Source organism: Moschus berezovskii, chromosome 8, assembly GCF_049115385.1.
Source record: "Moschus berezovskii isolate FMDL1 chromosome 8, NW_MosBer_1.0, whole genome shotgun sequence".
In the NCBI taxonomy this organism is placed as follows: domain Eukaryota; kingdom Metazoa; phylum Chordata; class Mammalia; order Artiodactyla; family Moschidae; genus Moschus; species Moschus berezovskii.
Window position 1 is genome coordinate 2,734,899 of NC_142467.1, and position 21,527 is coordinate 2,756,425.

At 42.6% G+C, this 21,527-nt stretch overlaps 1 protein-coding gene across 4 annotated transcripts in view; it reads right to left on the bottom strand.

Moving 5' to 3' along the window:
* The window catches only part of FER (FER tyrosine kinase), a 467,424-nt gene that overhangs the window by 435,688 nt on the left and 10,209 nt on the right, over positions 1–21,527 (bottom strand). Inside the window, exon 2 of one of the 4 annotated variants that reach the window (XM_088838426.1) lies at positions 14,531–14,675. The exons of 2 other annotated variants lie outside the window; for them this stretch is intronic. The gene's annotated coding sequence lies outside the window, so the exon portion shown is untranslated. Of the gene's footprint in view, positions 1–14,530; positions 17,269–21,527 lie in introns of those variants that run through there. One more of the 4 variants, XM_055430187.2, reaches the window with a different exon arrangement.

Consider the following 21,527-nt stretch of genomic DNA (forward strand, 5'->3'; position numbering starts at 1 on the left):
GAAAAAAACAAACGGAAGCAAAGTCTTCAGGATCTCAACCTAGGCAGAGTTCTCAGACTTCAAACAAAACACAGAATCCACAACAGGAAACAACTGGTAAACTGGGCACATCACACGTAGAAAGGTCGCCTGTGAGAGTACAAGTGAAGATAAGAAGAAGACAAGCGACAGACTGGGAGAGAACTGGAAACCACACATCTGACAGAGAACTAGCGTGCAGAATGCACAGTGTCTCTCAAACTTCAACATTTAAACACAACAGTCCCACCAGAAAAGAGAACTAGCGCGCAGAATGCACAGTGTCTCTCAAACTTCAACATTTAAACACAACAGTCCCACCAGAAAAGAGAACTAGCGCGCAGAATGCACAGTGTCTCTCAAACTTCGACATTTAAACACAACAGTCCCACCAGAAAAGAGAACTAGCGCGCAGAATGCACAGTGCCTCTCAAACTTCGACATTTAAACACAGCAATCCAACCAGAAAAGAGAAGTAGTGCGCAGAATGCACAGTGTCTCTCAAACTTTGACATTTAAACACAACAGTCCCACCAGAAAAGAGAACTAGCGCGCAGAATGCATAGTGTCTCTCAAACTTCAACATTTAAACACAGCAATCCAACCAGAAAAGAGAACTAGTGCGCAGAATTCAGTGTCTCTCAAACTTCAACATTTAAACACAACAGTCCCACCAGAAAAGAGAACTAGCGTGCAGAATTCACAGTGTCTCTCAAACTTCAACATTTAAACACAACAGTCCCACCAGAAAAGAGAACTAGTGCGCAGAATGCACAGTGTCTCTCAAACTTTGACATTTAAACACAACAGTCCCACCAGAAGAGAACTAGTGCACAGAATGCATAGTGTCTCTCAAACTTCAACATTTAAACACAACAGTCCCACCAGAAAAGAGAACTAGCGCGCAGAATGCAGTGTCTCTCAAACTTTAACATTTAAATACGACAATCTCACCAGAAAAGAGAAGTAGCGCGCAGAATGCACAGTGTCTCTCAAACTTTGACATTTAAACACAACAGTCCCACCAGAAGAGAACTAGTGCGCAGAATGCATAGTGTCTCTCAAACTTCAACATTTAAACACAACAGTCCCACCAGAAAAGAGACAGCAACAGACGTTTCAGAGAAGAGGACATAAAAATGGCAAACGGACACATGAAAGGACGCTCAACATAAACTAGCCGTTGGGGAAACAAGACGCCACGACGTGCCTATGGGAATGCCAAAAGTAAGCTATGACGAGACCAAATGCTCGTATGGATACGGAGACAGTGGGTCATTCATTTGCTACTGTCCAGCAGACAAGAAGCGGTACAGCCACCCAGCGTTTGATAAAACTAAACTTTAATTCAACACCGTGTGACCCAGCCATTGCACTCTTGGACATCAACGCACAGAAATGAAAACACACATTCACACAAAGACCTGTTCCCAAATGTGCACAGTGTCTTTATCTGTAAAAGCCAAAAGCTGGAATCAGCAGAGATCCTTCAACGGGTGAATGTGTACCGTGGATTACTATCCACGTTAAAGGGGAACAATCTATTGATACAGGCAGCAACTTGGTTGAATCGCTAGGAAGCCTGATGAACAAAAAGTCAACCCGACAGTTATATACTCTATGATTCCATTTATATAACATTCTTGAAGTGAAAAATCTTGGGAAAAGGACAGATTAAGGGTTGCCAGGGTTGAGGGTCTGCGGAGTAGAAAAGGTTAAGCGTGGTTATAGAAGGAGAATACCAAGGACACCAGAAGTAGTGTGTTCAGTGTCTTGATGGCAGTGGTGGATACGTCCATCTAGACTGGTAATAAAATACCACAGCGCTTAATATACACACAGCAAAGGAGTACAATTAAAAGTGGAGAAATATATGAATAAGATCAGCGGATTATGTCAATGTTAATATGCTGGTTGTCATAGTTTTACTAAGAGGGGAAATGGGACCAAATGTAAAGGGATTATTATTTCATACGATTGCATATTAATCTACAATTACCTCCAAATAAATTTCAGTTTTAAAAAAAGTAATGCCTGGACCTCAAACTACTGGCTGGAGGAAGAACAATAACGTGCAGAGCATGTCACAAACTTAGGTTCTTTCTTCCACAAGTCACAGGGCAGAGCTGCCCACGTCAACCACAGAGCAGGCGGAAAAAGAGAAATATAAGGAAATTATACAGTCAAGTTGCAGACAAAAATTACAAAGAGAGACAGAGCGCAGGTGGGGGCATAACACAGACTTGTTTGTAACCTAAGTTCCGACTGGGCAAGGAATGACTCTGTCCTCTTCCCCCACTAAGCTCTTCACTGCCTGAAGCTCTGCCGTGCATAGTACACAACAAAAAGCTGGCACATGAACTAACTGGCTGAGCCTTCCCCGCCTTACACATGCATCACCGCACGTCCTACAATCCACACTTAGCCCTCCTAATTCTTTAGGATACTCAGTGACTCTAGATATTAATTCTGTCATTACTTGTAATACTAAGCATTACATTTACAACCCTGATCTATAGGTTAGAATTCAAACCCCTTTGCCTGGTAATCCAAGATGGTCTCAGATCGCCTTCCACCCTCAAGAAAAGCACCACAACTTACTACCTGTGGTCCCTGAATGTCTCACGATCATACCTCTCTGCCTTTGGAGATGTTATTCCTTCAGACTAAATGTTTTTGTCCCTTGTCCGCCTGGAGAATTACCAACAACTAAATTGTAAAGCCATTTTCTCTGTGAAACCTTCTCTGACCATCCGTACAACCATCGGTACCCAGGACAACTTTGGTGTTCCTTTTTCTCAGCTCTCAGGGACCATGTATGCACATGTGATTAATACACCACTTCTCACAGGATAACTATTTGTTCAGGTGTATCTTTCCCATCATACTATGATCTACATGAAAATAAGAATATCACAGATCTTCATCTTTCTATCACAGGGGCTAATATTACTACCCATATGCAATAGGCATTCAATTTAACAAAAAATTGCAAGAGCGAATTCATTTTTTAAAAAGATTTATAAATGAGATTTTAAAACAAAACTTTCTATAATTTAGTGGATACTAAGTAACAGGCAAATTTGGCCTTGGAGCACAGAATGAAGCAGGGCAAAGGCTAATAGAGTTTTGCCAAGAGAACGCACTGGTCATAGCAAACACCCTCTTCCAACAACACAAGAGAAGACTCTACACATGGACATCACCAGATGGTCAACACCAAAATCAGATTGATTATATTCTTTGCAGCCAAAGATAGAGAAGCTCTATACAGTTAGCAAAAACAAGACCAGGAGCTGACTGTGGCTCAGATCATGAACTCCTTATTGCCAAATTCAGACTCAAATTGAAGAAAGTAGGGAAAACCACTAGACCATTCAGATATGAGCTAAATCAAATCCCTTATGATTATACAGTGGAAGTGAGAAATAGATTTAAGGGACTAGATCTGATAGATAGAGTGCCTGATGAACTCTAGACAGAGGTTCGTGACATTGTACAGGAGACAGGGACCAAGACCATTCCCATGGAAAAGAAATGCAAAAAAGCAAAATGGCTGTCTGAGGAGGCCTTACAAATAGCTGTGAAAAGAAGAGAAGCGAAAAGCAAAGGAGAAAAGGAAAGATATAAGCATCTGAATGCAGAGTTCCAGAGAATAGCAAGGAGGGATAAGAAAGCCTTCCTCAGCGATCAGTGCAAAGAAATAGAGGAAAACAACAGAATAGGAAAAACAAGAGATCTCTTCAAGAAAATTAGAGATTGCAAGGGAACATTTCATGCAAAGATAGGCTCAATAAAGGACAGAAATGGTATGGACCTAACAGAAGCAGAAGATATTAAGAAGAGATGGCAAGAATACACAGAAGAACTGTACAAAAAAGATCTTCATGACCAAGATAATCATGATAACGTGATCACTGACCTAGAGCCAGACATCTTGGAATGTGAAGTCAAGTGGGCCTTAGAGAGCATCACTACGAACAAAGCTAGTGGTGGTGATGGAATTCCAGTTGAGCTATTTCAAATCTTGAAAGATGATGCTGTGAAAGTGCTGCACTCTATATGCCAGCAAATTTGGAAAACTCAGCAGTGGCCACAGGACTGGAAGAGGTCAGTCTTCATTCCAATCCCAAAGAAAGGCAATGCCAAAGAACGCTCAAACTACCGCACAATTGCACTCATCTCACACGCTAGTAAAGTCATGCTCATAACTCTCCAAGCCAGGCTTCGGCAATATGTGAACCGTGAACTTCCAGATGTTCAAGCAGGTTTTAGAAATGGCAGAGGCACCAGAGATCAAATTGCCAACATCCGCTGGATCATGGAGAAAGCAAGAGAGTTCCAGAAAAACATCTATTTCTGCTTCATTGACTATGCCAAAGCCTTTGACTGTGTGGATCACAATAAACTGTGGAAAATTCTGAAAGAGACGGGAATACCAGACCACCTGACCTGCCTCTTGAGGAACCTGTATGCAGGTCAGGAAGCAACAGTCAGAACTGTACATGGAACAACAGACTGGTTCCAAATAGGAAAAGGAGTACATCAAGGCTGTATATTGTCACCCTGCTTATTTAACTTATATGCAGAGTACATCATGAGGAACGCTGGGCTGGAAGAAGCACAAGCTGGAATCAAGATTGCTGGGAGAAATATCAATAACCTCAGATATGCAGATGGCATCACCCTTATGGCAGAAAGTGAAGAGGAACTCAAAAGCCTCTTGAGGAAAGTGAAAGAGGAGAGTGAAAAGGTTGGCTTGAAGCTCAACATTCAGAAAACAAAGATCATGGCATCTGGTCCCATCACTTCATGGGAAATAGATGGGGAAACAGTGGAAACAGTGTCAGACTTTATTTTTGGGGGCTCCAAAATCACTGCAGATGCTGACTGCAGCCAGGAAATTAAAAGACGCTTACTCCTTGGAAGGAAAGTTATGACCAACCTAGATAGTACATTAAAAAGTAGAGACATTACTTTGCCAACCAAGGTCCGTCTAGTCAAGGCTATGGTTTTTCCAGTGGTCATGTAGTTGGACTGTGAAGAAAGCTGATCACCGAAGAATTAATGCTTTTGAACTGTGGTGCTAGAGAAGACTCTTGAGAGTCCCTTGGACTGCAAGGAGATCCAACCAGTCCATTCTAAAGGAGATCAATCCTGGGTGTTCATTGGAAGGACTGATGCTACAGATGAAACTCCAATACTTTGGCCACCTCATGCAACAAGTTAACTCACTGGAAAAGACTCTGATGCTGGGAAGGACTGGGGGCGGGAGGAGAAGGGGACGACAGAGAATGAGATAGCTGGATGGCATCACCGACTTAATGGACATGAATTTGAGTGAACTCCAGGAGTTGGTGATGGACAGGGAGGCCTGGCGTGCTGTGATTCATGGGGTTGCAAAGAGTCGGACATGACTGAGCGACTGAACTGAACTGAACTGAAGCACAAATCAGGGCTTCCTGGGTAGTTCAGTCATGAAAGAATCTACCTGCAAGGCAGAAGACTCAGGTTCCATACCTGGGTTGGGAAGATCCCATGAGGAAGGGAATGGCAACCCACTCCAGTATTCATGCCTGGAGAATCTCATGGACAGTGGAGCTGGTGGACTACAGGCAGGGTGTCACAAGAGTCAGACACGACTTAGTGACTAAACCACCACCAAGGACAAGTCAGGCAGAAACAGAGCAACATACAAAAGGACATGTATGTTATCAGCAAAGATGTTCATTTTAAGACACCATCTTCTTAAAAGACAAAACTAATAGAAATCCTAAAAAACTACTGACTTTTAGATTTATTTAAATCTTTCTTATATAACGGTATTCAGTTTGGTATTTAGGATCGAGTGCTGCTGCTGCTAAGTCACTTCAGTCGTGTCCGACTCTGTGTGACCCCATAGACGGCAGCCCATCAGGCTCCCCCGTCCCTGGGATTCTCCAGGCAAGAACACTGGAGTGGGTTTCCATTTCCTTCTCCAATGTGTGAAAGTGAAAAGGGAAAGTGAAGTCGCTCAGTCATGTCTGACTCGTAGCGACCGCATGGACTGCAGCCTACCAGGCTCCTCCGTCCATGGGATTTGCTAGGCAAGAGTACTGGAGTGGCTTTCCGTTGCCTTCTCCGTAGGATCGAGTAAGTTATCTCAAATTTTCAATTCACCATAAATAGTGATTAAAGACTTTAAAAGAACCATTAAAAGTTGCCATATTTTCAAAAATTAGAATTTCATTCCATATAAAGTACATCTATAAATACATACTGCTTAGACAAAAACTGACATTATTAAACAACAAACTATGAAACAGATACAGAGTTTCTTTGGCAGGACAATGGAATTCCAGTGGCATATTTTATAAGGACGTGTGTAAGTACCTGTTCTAAAATGCCTCCTGATTTTCAACTTTTGGCTTCACAACTGGCAATTTTTTTTTACATCCTCCAAATACACAGATGAAAATAACGTTTTTATATAGCATAAGGAAACTTTAATCTGTATTTAATACTTCCTTTCAAGTAAGGGGAATTTATTTTAACACAGATGGTATATTGTAGTCAAAAATATTTCCTTACATATTTCTTTTCTTAACACTGAAAAAAATTCAAATATACCATGGAAGATATGCTTATTTAGAAAAATCCAAAGATAAGTGAATAAAAGCTGTGTAAAGAATCAGGAAGTCTTTCATTCTCCCCCCAAGACAGATGTTCACAAGCTAGAAGAAATTTAACGTTTAAATCTATAATCCTTAATTAATAAAACCCATCAAATCAGTTTATGGTTCAAGTTACTTTATCAGAATATGTTTGCTCATTGATAAAGGCTATAAAACCATTAACCAAAGAAAAAAAATAATTACTTAACAGTATTTCTTACCTTTTATATGCTTCAATACTGACAGAAGTCAAGAAACAGTGACTATCTGAGCAGAATTTTAAGCTGCTTGCAGGAAGACAGAAAAAAGGGTCACAAAAAGCCACCGAGTGTGCAAGTAATAACCACAGTTACAAACCAAAAAACTGACCCCACATGAATACAAAACGGGGTGCTTTTTCAGAAGCAGCTAAGCAGGCAGAAATGAATGTCACCAGAGTTTAACTACAAAGACAGCATCATTCATTACCAGTTAATATATACTGACCTTGACTGCCTTTCAGATATGGATCCTAATGCACCTCCTACACAAAGTGAAGCTTTAGATTAATTCAAAATAAAAGGTGTTTTTTTTGGCTGGCTTTTAAACTTGTCTAATTGTTCCCTGGTTTTTTAAATTGCAATATAACTGCTTTACAATGTTGCTAGTTTCTGCTGTACAAGGTGAATCAACTATATATCGCCCCTCCCTTCTGAGCCTCCTCCCACTCCACCCAACCCTTAGGTCCCCACAGAGCAGGAGTTGAGCTCCCCGTGTTACACAGCAGCTTTCCACTAGCTATCTAGTTCACACACTGTAGTGTATGTATGTCAGTGCCTCCAACTGAAACTGCACTAGATTAGCAGACCGCCTACTGGAACAGCGTTAATAGACAATGATGTTTCATTAGGAGAGAATACTGAATAAATTCTGTGTGAGGTTATAAACAAATGAACAACATGTTCGCTTTGAAATTAACTATTTTTTTTTAATTTTAAAAATGTATTTTAAATACTGATATTTAAAATTATTTGGGCAGAGCAGGATTATTAACAGATTTTTTTGTGTTTTAAGCCAAACCAACAGGTATTTATTGAGTTATCATGGGAGTGATGCTGTTAGGCATGCAAAGATAAATAAAATCCTGAATTACTGCCTTCAAACAAGTTATGATGTATTAAGAACAAATGCAAGGAAGCCTGGCTCTGTGGTAAAGAATCCACCCACCAGGCAGGACGCAGGTTCGATCCCTGGGTTGGGAAGATCCACTGGAGAACGAAATGGAAACCCACGCCAGTATTCTTGCCTGGGAAATCCCATGGACAGAGGAAGCTGGAGGGCTACAGTCCAAGGGGTCGAAAAAGAGCTGGACCTATTTGCCAGCATATTCCTCAGTGCTGGGAATATCAAAATGCATAAAATTATAGCCCCTGGTCTCAAGAGGCTCACCAGCTACTAGGGGTAACAGACAGGGAAACAAACAAACGCCACATGGTTAAAGCGGTTCACAAATACAGATCGGTTATAAGCTCAGCGGCGATACATCCAGAGACCATCAGCGAGGCCGTCACAGAATATGAAAGCCTGAGACACAAAGTGTTACAGACAAGAGAAAGGGAAGAGTACAGCTGAGCAGAGCACTTTACTAAGAAGAAAACACCATTTCACAACCACGTGTGTGTCACGCTGCACACCCAAACTCACACAATGCTGCATATCAATCGTATCTCAGTAAAGCTAGAAAAACTACCGTGAATTAAAAAAAAGAAAAGAAAATCCCTGGCAAGCCTTGAGGAAAAGTCATGAAAGGAGCGCATGTACACGCACGTCTCTCTGCAAAGGTGTGCGTAGGAGGCGGCTTTGGAAACACTCCTGGGTTGAAATCCTAACTCTAACATGTCATAGCTGGGTAACTGTGCATTTTAATTAACCTCCTAAAAGATTTTATCTTTAAAATAGGGACAGTAATACTGAGTTTGCAGGGTTGTTGTGAACATTAGAAGAGATAAAGCATTTAATATGTAAGGCTTTGGAGAGACATTAAAAAGCAGTCATTGCTAAGAAGTCATGAGAGAGAGTGCTAACAAGACAGAAAATGGAAGAGCAAGTGATGGAAGAGGGTTCCCTTCTAAACACAAGTTTGAACACAAGCAAAGACAGCAGGCGGGAAAGTGGAGACCATGTATGTGAACCACAATTAATCTGAAGGAAAACAGGGAAATACAAGGTTAAAAGGATCAAGTGTGACCACACAGCATACAAGTCTGTATGTCCTAACTTCTAAAAATATAAGTTATCCAGCTTCAGTTCAGTTCAATCACTCAGTCGTGTCCGACTCCTTGCAACCCAATGAACCACAGCACACCAGGTCTCCCTGTCCATCACCAACTGCCTGAGTTTACTCAAACCCACGTCCATTGAGTAGGTGATGCCATCCAACCATCTCATCCTCTATTGTCCCCTTCTCCTCCAGCCTTCAATCTTTCCCAGCATCAGGGTTTTTTGCAATGAGTCAGCTCTTCTCATCAGATGGCCAAAGTATTGGAGTTTCAGCTTCATCATCAGTCCCTCCAATGAACACCCAGGACTGATCTCCTTTAGAACTGACTGGTTGGATCTCCTTCCAGTCCAAGGGACTCTTAAGAGTCTTCTCCAGCACCACAGTTCAAAAGTATCAATTCTTTGGTGCTCAGCTTTCTTTATGGTCCAACTCTCACATCCATACATGACTACTGGAAAAACCATAGCCTTGACTAGTTATCTAGGTACCTCTTGACTTTCAACTCTTCCGATATGATCAATTATTATAAGAGTTCAATTTTCAAATTAAAGCCACTTTTTTTTTCCTTTCAAAGAGAGTTACAATGTAGGGAGAAATAAAAAATAATTTCTCTCACAGAATGTTTCCACTGAACAATTTCATCCCTGTTCCATATCCCAGGCTCTTGAACCAAAAGTCTCACCCTTCTCTGGTCCCTTATTTTTTTCAGGTTTTATCTGAACCAATTCTAGCTCTAATTTCAGCACCTCAACAATAAATTGGTCTAAACTGCAGGTCGAATCGTTACAGTGGTTGCCTAGGGAAGGAATCTGTCTTTTTGCTCAGGGTCTCAATCAAAGACTTTCATCCATTCACTTATTCATCCAATATACTTTTAAAAAATCTACAATACGCCAGACACTGAGTGAGGTCCTGAGCACAGAGATAAGAAAAGTTCTGGCCGCAGCCTCGGGAAGTTTACGAGAATAAAGTCAGAGCTCTAACATCAGTGACTGCTCTAAGGAATCCCTGTACCAACGCAATAACACAGACACATCACGGAGTCCCGGCTGAAGTACAAGGAAGGAAAAGCCTTCAGACAGCCCCAGAACGTTCAGAGTAGTGCTTTCCTCACTGGCACTTTCTTCCTTTCCTCCCAACCAAAATATGACTCTCCCCACCTGGAAAATATTGCTAAAATCTTACCTCCTACTTTCTCCCCGCAAATCTCCACTTATTCCTAAATGCCATGTAATTCTTAAAGAAAACCAACCAAATCTGTGAAACTCAAAAGCCAGCAGGGAAGGAAGACAACGCCGACTGAAGGCCAGTCCTACCCAAGCACCAGAGGGAGCAGGTACGAGGCCTCTTCTCGTGCTCAGCTCTGGCGGCCTCTACGCGCTTGCCCATGCATCACCGGAGTTTCAGTCTACTTCCCCCTCGAAACTGTGCATCTTTCAAAGATGAACACGCAGGCTGCTACAGCCTTCCAATGTCCACAGCGATCACACACACATTCCTAAGGAAAAACAAGAGAGTGGGCTGTGGTGGGTGGGGGAGAAATTCCTGCAGATATCTGCTGTCTTAAGTGAACCTGAATCGCCAGCTGGTGCCCACCTGCCAATGCAGGAGATGTAAGAGACACAGGTTTGATCCCTGGGTCCAGAAGATCCCCTGGAGGAGGGCATGGCAACCCACTCCAGTATTCCTGTCTGGGAAATCATACGGACAAAGGAGCCTGCCGAGCTACAGTCAGCGGGGCCACAGTGAGTCGGACACGACTGAAGCTACTTAGCGCACACACATGAACGCCAGTGGGCTGAACGCAACATAAATCTCCTCGCTCTTTTTTTTAATCTGTAATTTAATGCAACCAAATGTAAAAACCTCGGCAAATGTATATTTAAAACTGGAATGATTAAAAAAATAAAAACTCAGAATAAACTATTTTATCTCCAGCCACCTTAGAGAACTGGAAGGAGAAAGTAAACTGCAAATACACTGTGAATGAATAATGTTCCATGAAACCAGGGAAGTCTCAAGAAAGATATGAAATATACATAAACTCCATATTGTAAAAGAAAATACAGATAAATCACGAAAAACAAAAAAGGTTGGGGCTGTCCAAGATTAAGAGAATAAAGAGATAAGACTCAAATGCAATGCATGAAACCCAATTGAATCTTGAATCCAAAAAACTCAAAAAAAAAAAAAATGTTCACGGACAACTAGGGAGATATGTATATGAAATGTTACATTAAACATATTCTTAAACTAACGTTAATTTTCTTAAATAAATACTGACATCATAATCATGCAAAAAATTATCCGTATTCTTAGGAAATCCATGCTTCACTTTATATACTGTAGTATAAGGTATGTATTTGCTATATTCTCAAACGGTGTGTACACTATATATATAAAGAGAGAAAAGTAGCGCAAAGCTGGCGGGAGCAGACACAGATGAAGGGCAGTGAGGCTGCTCAGCGGCCAGCACTCTCAGCTTCGTCTGCAGGGGTGAGAGAGCAGGAGAGGCTGCGGCTGGACCGAAGCGTCAGAGGCAAAGGCAGCACTCGCGTCAGCAGACGCTAAGACCAGCCTGCGACCCCGGGCAGGTCACGGGCCCTCCTGAGGTCTCCGCTGAGCTAAAACAAGAGGAAGTGGGTGATCTCTAAGGCAACCTTCCAGCTAAAAATCCCATTATTCCACTACTTCTCAGGTCTAAAATTCAAGAGAGAACCAGATATGAAGACACAGGACTGTCAAAAAAACATTTAAAACAGCGAGCCAAATGCTTGGCACACAGAACACAAAACAATAAATATTAACTTCTCTCTTTTGAAAATATTGTAAAACTTCTTCAGCAAAAAAAAAAAAAAAAAGACATATGACTAATTAACTTATAAAAATAAGTAACACAAAATTGGAAAGATCTACTTTAATATCTATTCAATTTCTACTGAATTAAAAACTGTCAGTTTGAGCCACAAGTAAAGCAAAACAAGGTATTAACTAGTACATGTGACAAATCTGTCAGATGCTTTTATTTCCAGCACTAATGCTATCTGTAGCATTATAATTAGTTTCTCTTTTGGAAAAACAGCCAATCCTTGAGGTAATGGGAAAGATAATAAACTAAAAAGATTCTGTACCTGATGCTAGCATCCACACAGTTGCTCAAAACCCAAAAATCATCCTTGAGTGTGCTCTTTCCACACCAAAAATACCCATAGATTTTTTTAAAAAGGAATCTCACATTCATCCATCTCCCTCTGTCGCCAGCATCTTACCAGCGCACGGCTCTCTCTCACCTTAGTTCCCAAAACTGTCAGCTTTTACCTTCAGCCCACTCAGTCCCTTCCCCACACAGCAGCTAGAATGATGGTATCATTTAAGGACAAAACAAACGACGTGCCAAACCCTTCAAAACTCTGAGTATTTCTGTAATTGCTTCCTACCTGTCTTGGTCTGCCCCACTGTGTCAGCCACACTGAAGTTTTTTCTGTTCCTCAAAGCCACGAACGTCTTTTCTCCTTCAAAGTTGTTGTTCCCGCTATTCCTTTTTTTCCACTCAGCTTTATTGAAATATCATTGGCATACAACATATGCAAGTTTAACTTATACAATGTGACAATTAGATGCACGTATATACAGTGATGACTGTCACAAGGTTGGTTAACATGGAGATACCTTCACATAATTACAACTGTGTTTGTGTAGCAGGGGTCATAATATTTCAAATCTACTCTCTTAAAAATTTTCAGGCATACAACACTTTTAATTAAAGTCGCCATGTTCTGCATGAGATCCCCAGAACTCACTCATCTGATAACCAGCAGTCTGTACTCTGACCAGCATCTCCCTACTTCCCCCACTTCTCAGCCTCTGGCAAGTACAATTCCACTCTATCTCTACGCACTTGGCGTTTTAAGATTCCACATAAAAAAGCGAGAGCACACAGCATCTCTCTGGCTGACTTACTTCACCCTCTACTCCTAATGAGAACGCTTCCACCACCGAAGCTATCGCCACCGCCGCTCTCCCACAAAGCCTCCCTGAAACAGCTCCTTCTCATATACAGGTTTCCCCTTCAATACCAACTCCTCAGAGGAGCTTTTTGTGACCCCGCTATCTGAAGTGGCTCCTGAGACTGTATCTCGAAGTCATTTGCTTCCCTTCAAAAAACATTTACTGCGATTCATAATTATTATGCCAGTTTATTTTTTACCTGTCCCAATTTCTAGAATATGGGCTTTCCTGGTGTCTCAGCGGCAAAGAATCTGCCTGCAATGCAGGAGACCTGGGTTTGATCCCTGGGTTGGGAAGATCCCCTGGAGGAGGGCATGGCAACCCACTCCAGTATTCTTGTCTGGAGAATCCCATGCACAGAGGAGCCTGGCAGGCTACAGCACATGGGGTAGCAAGAGTCTGACATGACTCAGTGACTAAACTACCACCACCACCAACAGTAACCTCAAGAATATAAGCTATGCAATTTATCCATCATTATATCCCCAGAATCAAGAAATTCTCTGATCCTTAAATATAAGTCTGTTCAGTTCAGTTCAGTTCAGTTCAGTCGCTTAGTCGTGTCCGACTCTTTGCGACCCCATGAACCACAGCATGCTAGGCCTCCCTGTCCATCACCAACTCCCGGAGTTCACTCAAACTCATGTCCACAGAGTCGGTGATGCCATCCAGACATCTCATTCTCTGTTGTCCCCTTCTCCTCCTGCCCCCAATCCCTCCCAGCATCAGAGTCTTTTCCAGTGAGTCAACTCGTTGCATGAGGTGGCCAAAGTATTGCAGTTTCAGCTTTAGCATCAGTCCTTCCAATGAACACCCAGGATTGATCTCCTTTAGAATGGACTGGTTGGATCTCCTTGCAGTCCAAGGGACTCTCAAGAGTCTTCTCCAGCACCACAGTTCAAAAGCATCAATTCTTAGGTGATCAGCTTTTTTCACAGTCCAACTCTCACATCCATACATGACCACAGGAAAAACCATAGCCTTAACAGATGGACCTTGGTTGGCAAAGTAATGTCTCTGCTTTTTAATATGCTATCTAGGCTGGTCATAACTTTCCTTCCAAGGAGTGAGCGTCTTTTAATTTCATGGCTGCAATCAGCATCCGCAGTGAATTAAATGCATGAATAAAATAGTAAGTGAATATAGGTCTATATTAAAATAATGGACTACTAATGCTGTTAGTAGAAACACAAAGACTAGAAGGAGAAATAAGTCTTTGAGAAGAAAAACAAAATACATGGAGTTTGGTGCCACGTAGTTGAAAATAACGGACTGGTGAGCACCCAGGTCAGGGAAGAGATACAGATTGGGCTTCCGCTGATTGTGTTAGCTGGAAAAAAAAGAGTAATTACATCACAGATATTAATAGGATTCAGGATAAATGCCAAGCAAAAAAATTAGTAACACAAATATAATATGATCTCAGCTTGCCTAGGCAGGAGAATAACATAAAGAACACTATGAAATTAAGACAAGCCAAAACTGCTTCAGTTTGAGAGAGAAAAAATAATTTTATATTTATATGTATATACACGTCTGTATATATGTATATATATTTAGTAATTTACTAAGAAGAGTAAAGTAATCCTACCTTGCTACTGTTCGTTGCTGGTCATATCTTAGCTAAAGCAGGAGACCCATGCGGAAGGACAATGCATTAGGGGTGAGAAAGACGCTTGAGAAAATGTGCAGTGACGTCTCACGGGGAACGACCATAGGTCTGCGCAGAAAACGAGCTGCAAGAAGAGATTCAATGAGCCAGAACTGTTCCCTACGGACAGAAAGCTAAAAAACGGACACACGGAGTATGGTGGGCTCCTACAGTTCACCACACTCACCACACTGAAAACCAGGATCTTACGCTTACCTAGCTTGTCCATTCTCTGCTTCCTCTCTTAGCTTTCTTTCCACAACTTTCCCCATGAGGAAAGCATTTTATCTCCTCCCCAACCTGTATCGTCAGTTTGGAAAAGGTAATTCATGTTTTTCCTCCATTTTCACAGCATAAAACCAGTTTCAACTTTGAAACATATTAGAGAAGCAAAATTTTAAAATTTTATATGTAATAAGATATTACAGCCTAAGAAATAACTATTTAAGAAAAACTTAGTCAAAGGCTGAGAAGGTTTGGGAAGGATGCTCCTGGCAGACACTTACTTTCCCTGTCTAACATGACTCAGTATGCCAAAGCAAGGATCCGGCATTGGCTGTTCTCTCAATCCTTGAAGCTAGGAGAATCTCTAAGATGTTCCTTGGCCACGGACTCTCTTCTCTATCACTGATGCTGAAATCTGAGGTTTACACCCCCATCACACTGTCTCACTTTTTGTCTCATGCCTCTGTATTTCTAACCTTGACTTCTTGGTTTATAATCAACTGTTTTCTTTCAAGCTTCTCTTCTTTGTTTGCCTGTTCTATCTCCTGTCATCTCCCCTGCTTCCTTCACCTTCACATGAATCACATGAAACACACAGATGTTACCAATAAACGTCTCCAACCTTGGCTCAGATGGTAAAGAGTCTGCCTCAGTAGAGACCTGGGTTCAATCGCTGGATCAGAAAGATCCCCTGGAGAAGGAAATGGCAACCCACTCCAGTATCCTTGCCTGGAGCATCCCATGGACAGAGGAGTCTGGTGAGCAACAGTCCATGAGGTGGCAGAGTCAGACACAACTGATCGACTAACATATGTACTTCAACCGAAAAGTAACATTACTCCTTTCTTCCTGGTCAGGAAACTAACCAAACACAGTATATCAGGAATATCTTCCAAGTCTTCTCATCTAAGCTCTTTACCCATTTCCAAAAGCATTCCTTCTTTGCCCCTAGATAAGCATTTTACTCCCAGATGTGGCAAGGTGCTCAATGCTAGAATGGGTTGGACATCTACACACAATGAAAGTATTATTATATTCCTCTTCTTCCACTAAACTGTGACATAATTAAGGATGGGGATTATTATCAGCATTGCACACATATAGCCAGTGTCCCACACACACAGTCAGCGTCCCACACAGTCACCACCGTACACACACAGTCACCACCATACACACAGTCACCACTGTACACACACAGTCAGCATCCCACACACGGCATCCCACACATACAGTTAGCACCCCACATATACAGTCAGCACCCTATACACACAGTCAGTACCTTACACAGTCAGCACCCCACACATACAGTTAGCATCCCACACACAGTCAGCACCCTACACACAGTCACCACCGTACACACACAGTCACCACCGTACACACACAGTCAGCACCTGACATACACAGTCAGCATCCCACACAGTCAGCATCCCACACATAGTCAGCATCCCACACACAAAACACATACAGTCAGCATCCCACACATACAGTCAGCATCCTACACACAGTCAGCACCCTACACATAGTCAGCCCCGTACACATATTCAGCATCCCACACATACAGTCAGCATTCCACACATACAGTCAGCACCCCACATATACAGTCAGCACCCTATACACAGTCAGTACCTTACAGTCAGCACCCCACACATTCAGTCAGCACCCCACACATACAGTCAGCATCCCACACACAGTCAGCATCCCACACACAGTCAGCATCCCACACATACAGTCAGCATCCCACACACACAGTCAGCATCCCACACACACAGTCAGCACCCTACACATACAGTCAGCACCGTACACATATTCAGCATCCCACACATACAGTCAGCATTCCACACATACAGTCAGCACCCCACATATACAGTCAGCACCCTATACACAGTCAGTACCTTACAGTCAGCACCCCACACATTCAGTCAGCACCCTACACATACAGTCAGCATCCCACACAGTCAGCATCCTACACACAGTCAGCATCCCACACATAGAGTCAGCATCCCACACACACAGTCAGCACCCTACACACAGTCAGCACCCCACACATACAGTCAGCACCCTACACACAGTCAGTACCTTACACACAGTCAGCACCCCACACAGTCAGCACCCCACACATAGCACCCTACACACAGTCAGCACCCCACACAGTCAGCACCCTACACACAGTAAGCACCCTACACACAGTCAGCACCATACACACACAGTCAGCACCCCACACATACAGTCAGCATCCCACACATACAGTCAGCACCGTACACACAGTCAACACCCTATACACAGTCAGCACCATACACACACAGTCAGCACTCCACATATACAGTCAGCATCCCACACATACAGTCAGCACCGTACACAGTCAGCACCGTACACACAGAGGCAGCACCGTACACACACAGTCAGAACCGAACACACACAGTCAGCATCCCACACACACAGTCAGCATCCCACACACACAGTCAGCACCATACACACAGTCAGCATCCCACACAGTCAGCACCCTACACAGTCAGCACCCTACACAGTCAGCACCCCACACATATAGTCAGCATCCCACACATACAGTCAGCACCATACACACAGTCAGCACCGTACACACACAGTCAGCACCCCACACATACAGTCAGCACCCCACACATATGGTCAGCATCCCACACACACAGTCAGCATCCCACACACACAGTCAGCATCGCACACACACACTCAGCATCCCACACATACAGTCAGCATCCCACACAATACCTATAACTTTACAGCCACCAAATAAGTGACTACCGAATGGATGAAATTCCAAGGTGAATTATGAATTGCTCTGATTTGTACACTTGGTGTAAAGTAAGGCTTTAACAAGACTTGTAACATTAAATGATAAAATCAATACTTGGTATTGATTAAAATGGTATTTAAGTATAAAAATTTTAATCATGACTTCTCTCTTAAACTGCTTTCAATAGAGTATCTTCAGTCTAACCTTCAATATTATAGTAAACAGTATTACTTATAGATTTCCAAGAAACAAAACTGTAGTGAATGTGTACCATCACTTATGTCATCTAACTCCACTTCAAACACAGACTTCAAAATTACTGGACAATTCATTTAATTTTAAAATTTTTTCCGCTTCTCGATCAGCAAAGGAACTTGAGAACTGTCTAGAGTTCCATATTCTAGTCTCTAACTGTGATAAAGAAATATGACTTTCAAAGACCTAAGAATGCGAAAGACAACTATTCAACTGGGACTTCATATCTGACATTGTGAAGAGGCAAACGTCTTGCTTAAGGAAGTTAGCGTAAGTACCCGTTTGTTACTTATGCATCACTCTCTCAACTCTTTTCTATAATCTTTATTATTCAATAAAAATTCAATATTATTCCATGAAAAAGTCATATTTTCCACTTGAAATAGTACAAGGATACCTGCATAACAGATAGACTCAGAAATAGAAATAGTAACTCCCTAAAGATAGGGACCTCCAACGAGCTTTAGAGAAATAAAGCCCTTTCCTTCTCTTCCCTGGAAGACATTTACTTACATTCTTTTCTTAACATATTTCTTATGCTACATCATATTTTTTACTCCTACTGACCAATATTCTAGGTTAATAAATCTGAAGACACTTTCCCTCTCTGCCCTACAGATCTGCTCAGCGAGTAATCTCTCTCAATCTGCAGGGTGTTCTCAGCCCCATGAGTGTTTTACACTTAGTAACACAAGGTAATAACCTACTTCTGGTGGTTGAGTCGCTAAGTCGTGTCTGACTCTTGCGACCCCATGGACTGAGGAGCCTGGCAGGCTACAGTCCATGGGATTCTCCAGGCAAGAAAACTGGAGTGGGTGGCCATTTCCTTCTCCTTCATTGTAGGCAGATTCTTTACCAACTGAGCTACAAGGCTTACTTATCATTTTATTCAACAAATATTTTCTGGGAGGCTCCTAAGCTGTGTGTCATGCATTTTTCTACACACACACAGAAAACAGAGGGGTACCCCTCTAACACAGGGTAAGTAGTGACTGATCCATAATCAGCAAAACACCTAGGAAACTCACAGCTTGTGAAAATCAGACTGCTTGCCTACTGAGGACGGAGCAGAGGACACTTAGTAAAAATGCCAGGGTGCTGGTAGATCACCTACTATGCCAAGTCTTCAGTAAGGCCCTTCTAAAACGCAGCGCACTTTGAGTGAAGTCTTAATAAAAGGAAAACCTTCTCAGTCTTTCATCGCAAATCCAAGATGGCTGATAATCCTGCAGTGTACAATGCTGAAAATCAAATATCCCTAAGCTAAAACTCGTGTTCCCCAAGCATCCTAGCGAAAGATATGCGAACAACCTGGGAGCAGGGACAAATGAGTTGTGCACTGTTATTTCAAGAAGTTGCTCAGAATGGCCTAGAGATCGAGGCCAAGAAGATTGAGACGCCTAGGATTTGTTCGATTTCAAATCTCATTACTGTTGACATACTGAACTGGAAAATTATTTGTTGTGGGAAGCCGTTCTATGCATTGCAGGATGTTTATCAATACCCTGGGGCACTACCTCTCCACACCAGCAATACCTGCCTACTCACCCCACAACCCCTTATTGTGACAATAATGTCTGCAGGCGCTAAAGGTCCTTGGAGGGTTAAAAAAAAAAAAAAGGCCACCTTTTGGAGACCCATTCACTGGGTTAGGATGGCAAAGTTGTTCAAAGACGTACTAGGCAACAGTTTGATCCAAAGACCAGGATTCGGGCTTTGGGAACTTGGGAGAAGTTGATCAAATACAAATAAATCAAAAACTTACTAAGTTCATAATAAAGCTGCATTGCCAAAGAAACTCCCAAAAAAGATTTGTTGCTGCCCAACCCTCAAAATGTCTCCCTGGACTCCAACCTCTCACCAACAGCGAAATGGCTCCTGAGGTCACGCAGTCCCCAGTAAGGGCATTCTTCTCAACACCTATCTTGGCCATGACTAGGAGGAAACGAGACAACAACCTTCCCGGGGCGGGGGGAGAAAAACGGACAGACACATCGGCTAACCAAAAATCTTATTCCATTGCCAAGGCAGAGTTCGTGCCACCCCTGACCAACGAAATATGTACACAGCATGAACTGGAAAATCTCTGTGGGTTACTTCACCTTTTTCTCTTTTCCGATTCAGAGTTGTTCTTGTCCTTACGTTATTCTTCTTCTATCACTGAACGCTGGCTTTATTATAATCAGCTATATTATGACTTAACCATAAGTTCCTTGACCATAAGGCTGTCTTTTCAAACAGAATTGAGAGAAATCCCAGTGATCCTAGACTTACGCAGTAATTAAACAAGTCTTTGAGCTGTCTTCCTCTGTTGGGGCTCAAGTGGTAGACGCTTTGGAAGTTGTAAGTGAAACACTGCATCTCGTTCAGTTCAGTTCAGTCGCTCAGTCGTGTCCGACTCTCCGCGACCCCATCAATCACAGCACGCCAGGCCTCTCTGTCCATCACCAACTCCCGGAGTTCACTCAAACTCATGTCCACAGAGTCGGTGATGCCATCCAGCCATCTCATTCTCGGTCGTCCCCTTCTCCTCCCGCCCCCAACCTTTCCCAGCATCAGAGTCTTTTCCAGTGAGTCAACTCGTCGCATGAGGTGGCCAAAGTATTGCAGTTTCAGCTTTAGCATCAGTCCTTCCAATGAACACACAGGATTGATCTCCTTTAGAATGGACTGGTTCGATCTCCTTGCGGTACAAGGGACTCTCAAGAGTCTTCTCCAGCACCACAGTTCAAAAGCATCAATTCTTAGGTGATCAGCTTTCTTCACAGTCCAACTCTCACATCCATACATGACCACGGGAAAAACCATAGCCTTGACTAGATGGACCTTTGTTGGCAAAGTAATGTCTCTGCTTTTTAATATATTATCAAGGTTGGTCATAACTTTCCTTCCAAGGAGTAAGTGTCTTTTAATTTCATGGCTGCAATCAGTGATTTTGGAGCCCAAAAAAATAAAGTCTGACACTGTTTCCACTGTTTTTCCATCTATTTCCCATGAAGTGATGGGACCAGATGCCATGATCTTTGTTTTCTGAATGTTGAACTTCAAGCCAACCTTTTCAGTCTCCTCTTTCACGTTCATCAAGAGGCTTTTGAGTTCCTCTTCACTTTCTGCCATAAGGGTAGTGTCATCAGCATTTCTGAGATTATTGATATTTCTCCCAGGAGGGGCGGCCTTGAGGAGATACCCCTCGTCCAAGGTAAGGTACAGTGGCTGCACTTTGCTGGAGCGGCTGTGAAGAGATTTTCCACGACCAAGGTAAGAGAAACCCAAATAAGACGGTAGGTATTGGGAGGGGGCATCAGAGGGCAGACACACTGAAATCATAATCACAGGAAACTAGTTGATCTGATCACATGGACCACAGCCGAATGTGGTCCACTGGAGAAGGGAATGGCAAACCACTTCAGTATACTTGCCTTGAGAACCCCATGAACAGTAACAAAGGGCAAAATGATAGGATACTGAATGAGGAATTCCCCAGGTCGGTAGGTGCCCAGTATGCTACTGGAGCTCAGTGGAGAAGTAACTCTAGAAGGAATGAAGGGATGGAGCAAAAGCAAAACCAATACCCAGTGGTGGATGTGACCAGTGATAGAGGCAAGGTCCGGTGCTGTAAAGAGCAATATTGCATAGGAACCTGGAATGTTAGGTCCATGAATCAAGGCAAATTGGAAGTGGTCAAACAGG